Genomic DNA, 8,404 nt, shown 5'->3' on the forward strand with positions numbered 1-8,404 from the left:
CTTGTGCGAATCTCTCTGTTGTGTTTCTAGGGCTCATCCCTGATGCTGTATGTGGTTGTAGTGTTCTACTGTCTCAGCCAATTTGTGGTCTTATTACTACATTTCTATGTGCAGGTTATTCTTCTATTTATAAATAAGATGAATTATCATGTGAATTCTTTGCATTGAATCCCAGTGTTCCTACACCCGTATGTAACATTGGTTTTCCTTCCCTGTTAGAAGAGCTATCTCCCAAACCTGTAAAGGAGAATCATCTATCTGTGCTCTCTATCCAACCCTTAGCCTGCACCATAGATATGTTCCCAGTTAATTAATCAGAGTATAATTACACACAATACACCACATATTTAAAGGGTACAGTTTGATGAATTAAATGAGCTACACGAAAATTCATAGCACATAGTGCAAGTTTCCATTTGTGTATAATTTAAGCTTTAACTGCGTTGTTAGGTAATTCTTAAGATTATAAACTCCCTAAGCCTCTCTTTCCTTATTTCTGAAGGCAGAGTGGATGCTCAACATAACTTCCAGTGAAATGTAAGGAAAGAATGAAATGCATGGATATACATTTTTTACTCCAAGGAAACCATTCAAGTGTAGTGGTTGTGTCTTATGTGTGTGTATGTGTGTGTGCACACATTTTTCTTTCTTATAATGTGTACACACACAGATGATTTATGATTTCATCTTTGTGTTGAAAGGAGGCTTGAGAAAAAGTTGGAGAGGATAGCACTGGAGAGGAAGAACGAATGGTTGAATCAACCTAAAATAAAAAGAAGCAGAGATAAAGACACAAAACGTTAAATTACAATGAGTGAACTTAACTTTTGTTTTTAAATTTATGTATTTAAATTAAGTTAGTTCACATACAGTTTACTATTGGTTTTAGGTGTAGAGCCCAGTGATTCATTGCTTGCCATGACACCCAGTGTTCTTCCCAAGTGCCCTCCTTAATGCCCTTCACCCATTTAGCCCATTCCCCCCCCCACACACACACCTCCTCTCCAGCACCCCTCAATTTGTTCTCTTTATTTAAGAGTCTCTTATGGTTTGCCTCTCTCCGTTTTTATCTTATTTTTCCTTCCATTCCCCTGTGTTCATCTATTTTGTTTCTTAAATTCCACATATGAGCAAAACCATGGCATTTGTCTTTCTCTGACTGACTTATTTCACTGAGTATAATACCATCGAGTTCCATCCATGTTGTTGCAAAAAGATCTCATTCTTTTTGATGGCTGACTAATATTTCATTGTAGGGATATATTACATCTTCTTTATCCATTAAAGAGCACCTGCACCCCAATGTTTATAGCAGCACTATCAACAATAGCCAAACTATGGAAAGAGCCCAAATATCCATTGACTGATGAATGGATAAAAAAGATGTCGGTGACCCTAATTTTGATCATGAGTTCCCTTCCTATTTTGTTGCCTCAAGGACATTATAGTCAGACCACATCACATTTATGCACACAGGAATTCACTCTACCACCTACTGGGCAGAATATCTCCAAACTGTTTTAATTTTTTTTCTACATATTGTGGGGTCTTTAAAATATAATTTGTTGTCAAATTGGCTAACATACAGTGTGTAAAGTGTGCTCTTGGTTTTGGAGATAGATCCCCATGGTTCATCGCTTACCTCGTATTGTGGGTTGTTAAAATGTAAATTACCCTTAACCAAGGGAAGCTAATGAGTGAATCAAGAGGCTTAAATTTGGTTGTCTCAAATAATTTTATTGACTGTGTCAGTATGAGATTCCTACCGCTGCTGTAAAATATCTCCACACTAGCTGCTTAAAACATACACACCCTTACAGTTCTGGAGTCAGAGCTCAGAAGGAGTCTCATGGGGCTAATAGCAAGAAGTCTGCAGAGTTGAGTTCCTTCTGGAGGCTCAGAGGAGAATCTGTTTCCCTTCCATTTCCAGTCTCTGTCGCCGGTCTCCTGCATTCTCTGGTCATGGCTCTCCCTCCACCTTCAGAGCCGACAGGGTAGCAGTTTCAAAGTCTCTCTGACACCAACTCTTTTGACTCCCTCCTCAACATTTGGAGGACTGTCCTGACTACCTTAGTGCCACCTGGACAATCACAGCTAATCGTTGTATCTGAATGGCAGCTGATTGGCAGCCCTGTTCAATCTCCTACCTTGATTCCCTGAGCTCTAGAAAATACCATGTTCCTAAGCACTGATTAGGATGTGGACCTGCTTGGGAGGCTCCTCCTCTGTCTTCTAAAAAGTCTTTTTCAAAAGTGTACTGTTTTCAGGTGATTTGACTAGTTTATACATTATGCTCTGTCACCATGAGAGCAGCTACTGTCTGTCTCCGGGCTGCACCGTTACAATAAATTGACCGCATTCCTTATGCTGGGCCTTTTATTCCCATGGCTTATTCGTCCCATGACTGGAAGCCCGCACCTCCCACTGTTGTAACCTTGTGTGTCAACTGTACTAAAACTATTACAAAATAATAGACACATGAAAAAAACAAAACCTGGGTGTATTATTTTGTGCCACACTAGTGCCTGCCTATAAAGGAAGCAAACACAGAATTGACACAGCCTCCAGAAGGAGGGATACACTATTCCCTCCAAATTACATGCAACGATGATTTTTTGTATAGGAGATCTCTAAAACTACCTACATCTGTCTCTAACACAGGATCACACCCTTGCTAACCAAAAAGTGGTACACGGACTGGAACTTGCACATAAATAACAAGTGAGAGCTTGTCAAAAATGCAGAAGCTCTGGGCCACCCGGGGACTATCACTCAGATGCTGCATTTGCAGCAGGATCCGTGTGGATTCCTAAACATTTGTAGAGCATGTGAGGTTGGAGAAGGGCTGGTCTGGAATAGGTTTTCTCACTTGTTACACCAGACCTTTGGGACAGCTTAAGTCTATTTTTGGAGGCTGCTTTCTTGTGGACGAGGTGTTTAGCAGCATCCCTTCAGACGTCACCAGACATCCCCGGGGGGAAATTCATTTCTGGTCGAGAACCACTGCCCCCAAGCTTGAGAACTAGAAGCGTCCCGACAGAATCCCACTCCAGGCCCACATCCTCGAGCACTGACTTCGGGCAGATCACTAGATGCCGCCAAGCCCATTCCCGCCTGGAGAATGGAGTTTAGAAATGGAGCTTCTCAGGGACGACACGTTTACAGAACATTGAATTAAACATTCCCTGTAAATGCTCGATACAGGTGATGGCATGTGCAAAGACCTAAGTATACCTCTTATAATTAACAAGGCCTTTATAAGCGGGACTGACAGCTTTTAGCTTGAGATAAAGCAAAAAATTCCTAATTGCAATGGCAAACGTATCTTGAACCCAACGTGCGTAGTGCCCAAGGTTTATTATCAGAAGAACCGAGTTCTCCACCTCATTTAAGAGAAGACTAAACACGTCTGGAGATAGCTGGGTCCCCACCACAAGTCAATGCTTTGAAGATAAAGAGACCTAGTCCAGGCAGGATCCCTCAGTCTCAGACCTGGAGCAAACTGTAACTGGGAGTTGAGATAAGGTGCTGGGAGATATACTCACCAGGAGGGAGGCAAGTTCAAGGAAAAGGAGCAAAAAACAAAAAAACAAAACAAAACAAAACAAAACAAAACAAAAACACAAGCCCATCCAACTGGATTCCCTACTTTTTTTCTAATGTTTAGTTTGGAGAGACAGACACTGAGAGTGGGGAAGGAGCAGAGAGGGAGACACAGAATCTGAAGCAGGCTCCAGACTCCAAGCTGCCAGCACAGAGCCCAACGTGGGGCTCGAACTCACAAACCACAAGACCATGACCTGAGCTGAAGTCTGACGCCCAACCGACTGAGCCACACAGGTGTCCCTGAGGATTCACTACTTCTAAACTGGTCTCTTGGGAACATGATTCATTAGAGAAATTTCCTTTGTGTGCAAAAGTGTTCTGCTTGGGAACTGTGCTGGAGTAAGAAGAGGGAATATATACCTAATGAGCAGACACAGGGAGCTGTAAATATCTCCTGGTCTCCTGTCAGCCCGTGCAACCTTGCACAGGAAGGGGCATGCTTTTCTGTTTGTTCTGAATCCTAGTTCTGGCTGAGGACTGATGTTTCACTGCCTCCTGCAGTCTCAGGTGAGGGCAGAGCTTTAGTCCCTATCATCTGCTATCCAGGGAAGAATTCAGGCTTCCACAAGGAGACCTTCCCATCAGACACCCCAGCTAGATGAGTCCAACAGCCCAGTGGACCGTGGGTGAGCGGGCCAGAGAGAATGGAAGCCAAGATCATTAACTGTCACCACTTGAGAGCCAATCCAACTTAGCCTAGAGCAAGTGGTCACGGTGTTTGTTTGCTTAATTAAGTAATTCATGTATTTATTCAGTGGCTGTGTCAGTTTCAGAGGGAGTGCCATTCACACTGTTGAAGAGCTTTCTTATTCTTTATCATTCAATCGCTATTATGGTCATGCTAGAAAAACTATGTTGAGATTGTTAAATTCAATGTGTGGTTCTAATCAGGTGTAATTTTGTCCCCTGGGGGACATTGATCAATGTCTGGAGACACTTTGTCTGTCACACTGGAGAGGGGTGCACAGAGGTCAGGGATGCTCTGAACATCTTACAGGGCACAGGAGACTCTCCACCACAGGGCAGGCTCTGGGCAGGATGGGTGCAGAGACTGGGAAACTCCTGGTGAAAGAATGTCAGTATCTGTAATACAGCTGCTTTCAGGTTCTGCCTTCAACCTTGTAACACTCTTACCCCAACAAATTCAGAATAACCCTGTGGCTCCTATTTGAAAGTTTCAACCACAAACAATGTAACAGCCCTGTAAGTTTTTTTCTAGGCTGCTGGGTGTAGGAGACAGTTCTTGTTATTTTCCTAAACCATCCCTCAGTTTCAGCCAAGGTCATATGTTTGATGACCGCCTGATTGGTTTTATTATTATTATATGCCCATAGGTTATTCTCTCTCTCTCTCTCTCTCTCTCTCTCTCTCTCTCTCTCTCTTTCTCTCTCTAAAACATTATCAGCATTTCAAATGATTTCCTGAGATCATTGTTTCTCAATTGATTTTTGCAACATATTTGGATCATAAAAATTTTTAATTTTATTTAAATAAATCTATCTTCTTACTTCTGAGATTATGGCTTTATTTAGTGGTTTTGCTCACCTGTGAATGTTATATGTAGTTTCCTTGATGTTCTGCTATATTGTATGGGTACGCTTACACTGGGGTCATAATCCCTCTGAATTTTCGTGAAGTGTCTGAGGAGGGGACCAGTTGCATATTCTTCCAGATAGAGATCCATTGCTACCAGCACTGGTTTAGATATTCATTTATTCTAGCTGTTATATAGCAATTCAACCTTTTCCAACTAAACCGAAATAAAACCTTGCCATATGGTCAATGTCCTTATACACTGAGACCTAATTTCTGACTCATTTAACAAATAAAAACTGAGCATTCTAGGGACATTATATATATTTTTTCATGTGTAGGCCATTGACAATTTAATTATGAATCCATGTTGATATCCTTAATAATTTCTTTTCTATAGCCAATTTCAGTTAGTTTTTATGTTTCACATACTTTTGCTGTGGACAGTTGTTTTCAAACTACTCATTTTAACGTGGTTTCATCATCCCTTTATTTTTTTCATTCTATAATTTTTCATATCCTTGGGTTTTTCATATTAACCATATAGTGACATACATTTGTGACAAAAACAAAAGTGAACAAAGAAGGTGAAATCCCTTCACTAGCATATGTTTCTGTGTAGCACCAAGGACAGAGAACAATAATATAAATATACGGATGGCATCATGCGGTCAAGCATAATCATATGAAACAAGTTATTTGGTACAAAACTGGACTGTCGTGATGTCGGGAGCATTTACAGAGCATGGTCTGGGGAAGCCTCTGTCCACTGGCTGACATACAGAATGAGGATTCGAGGTGCCCCTTGGGTTTGTGAAAAAGAGACCAATACCCAGAGTCCAAGAGTATCAATGAGAGGACATCACATAGGGATGGGAGATGAGCGCCTGGGTGGCTCAGTTGGTTAAGAGACCTCTTCTTGGTTTCGGCTCAGCTCAGATCTCACCGTTCGTGAGATCCAGCCTCTTGTCGGGCTCTGTGCTGACAGCATGGAGCCTGCTTGGGACTCTCTCTGTCCTTCCCCTGCTTGTGTGCTTGCTCTCTCTCTCTCTCTCCCTCCTCCCCTGCTTGTCCTCTCTCCCTCTCTCCCTCCCCTGCTTGTGCTCCCTCTCTCTCTCTGAAAGAAATAAACATTAAAAAGAGAAAGGGATAACAGGGCTGCCCTCACCTGCTGTCAGCCCCCATGAAAACGAATTGCGCAAGTAATGTTGCAAGAGGCACATGAAAGCGAAGTCTTCTGTGGTTGACCTTGTAATTGTGCAACTTGCAGCCAATCACGTGTGCTTCCTTTTGTGAAGTGTTGGCTTATCCCCTTGCTCATTTTTTCCCTTAGCCCTGCCATATGTAAGGTGTCTGACATTAGGAAGATATCAGCACTTTCGTCTTTGGGGGCAGTTAAATGTGTTCTCACATAGTTTTTGCTGGGCATCAGGGGAGGTGGTCGGGTGCAAAGCTTCCAGAAGTGAGGGAGGTTACTGTTTGTCACAATCCCTCGGGGACCCCCTGAGCTTACTGCATCCTTGTTCTGTTGTCCTAGACTCTGGGTCTTGTCTAGCAAGAGAGGGGACACAGGATTGTTATGCAAGAGAGGCAAATGTCCAGGAGCAGACAAGAGCCCCGAGTAAGGGTCCTTGCTCTGTTTTCATTAGAATCAGGAGGCTTACAGGTGTGATGGGTGGGCACAGAGACAATGGAACTGTCAACATTAACTCATGGGCGTGTGGGAAGCTGGGGTTTGAAGACGTGTGGTGTTAGGGGTTTGGGTCAATGCAAAACAAATCCTGGCGCCAGGCAGATGGTTGTTTACAGCAGACATGAGGCGCCACCTCTGTTTACCTAAACTTGCCTAGGGTGCAAGCCAGACAGAGCAGGCTACCTTAGGGTCTACAAGGCACCTTTCTTTTGCTAATTAGCTCCCCTTGGGGCAACTTCCCCTTGCTGAGGTCTACAGCCCTGTTTATCCATTTACCTAATTTTAGTCCTTCCTTCCTGGAAAATAGCTTTCTGCTATTGTATTCAGTTGGGGGTTGTTTCTGTCCTGAATACCTAAGCTTTTTACCCCATTTTGGATGCTTCTATCCTGAGATTTCCTATTCCTATACTTTTGTCCTATACTGGGACCTTTGCCCTGTTTACCTAATGTTGGATGCCTTCATCCTGTGGCTTCTCTTTCTTTATGCCTTGTTAACTCATCGGTGCAAGCTCAGGGAACTCCTAAGCTTATTCTCCACACTCTGCCTCCTCCATTTCATTCACCATCCCTCTGTCTTTCCACTTATTAAACATAAGTTTGTGAAATACACAACAGGAGATGGCTATCCCAACATGGAGCTTCAACCTCATTTGCCCATGGGAGGCTTCGGAATTAACACTTCCAGGAACCACTTCTACATTTTTCAGGGGAAAGATCGCTGATCTGGTCTATTTGGGTTGGATCCATTCCCAGCGTAACCTGGATGGCGGGGGCTGTAAAGACAGGGATTACACAACCCAGAAGACCACGGTGTCCTGTGTGTGTGTGACTTGTAGAGGGTGATCAGTCCTCACAGCAGGGGCCAGGACTCCTAATCTCAAGGTGATACAATACACGGGCCAGAACTCAGTCAAGAGCAGGCACCAAGACGGGGATCTGTGTCAATTCATGGGATGGCTTTGCAGCACGATGAATATAGAGGGAGAGGTAGTGTGGACAAGAACGGCCCTGTGCCTTAAGGTCACAGTAGTAGCAGAGAGGTCACTTCCTTCATCACATGTCTGACAGCATCTGTCATCAGTGTCCCTCAGGCTCATTCCCCTTGTAGCGCCGGCTTCCCTTTTTGATTTGAACATTTGAAACAAGTACATTCCTCAGGGCCTTTGCACTGGCCATTCCCTCTGCTGGGCACATTTCCCCCATACTCCCACATCTACCTCTCTGTCTTATCAAGGTCTGTGTTCCAATATCACCTTGTTGCACAATTTGCCCAAAGACCTGTAATAGGTCAACTTATAAGATATCAGAAAGCTTATTGTATATAAGTTTGGCTTAAACTCACCTTTCATGAATAATTGAGATAAAAGCTTAGGTAGTTCCCTGTTAGGGTTATAGGAAATTACTAACCGCCCTATCTCGCTTCCATAACTTCGCCTGCTTGCTAAATGGATAACTTAGGTTGCAAAACGCTCCCCTATCCCTTCTACCAAGATCTGGCCTAGGCAAGACCAACATGTAAAAAGTCATGAACTCACTGCCCCACAGTATCTTAGGGCAAACATAGCTAGCCTC

The sequence above is a fragment of the Felis catus genome, chromosome A2 (genome assembly GCF_018350175.1).
Source record: "Felis catus isolate Fca126 chromosome A2, F.catus_Fca126_mat1.0, whole genome shotgun sequence".
Taxonomy (NCBI): Eukaryota; Metazoa; Chordata; class Mammalia; order Carnivora; family Felidae; genus Felis; species Felis catus.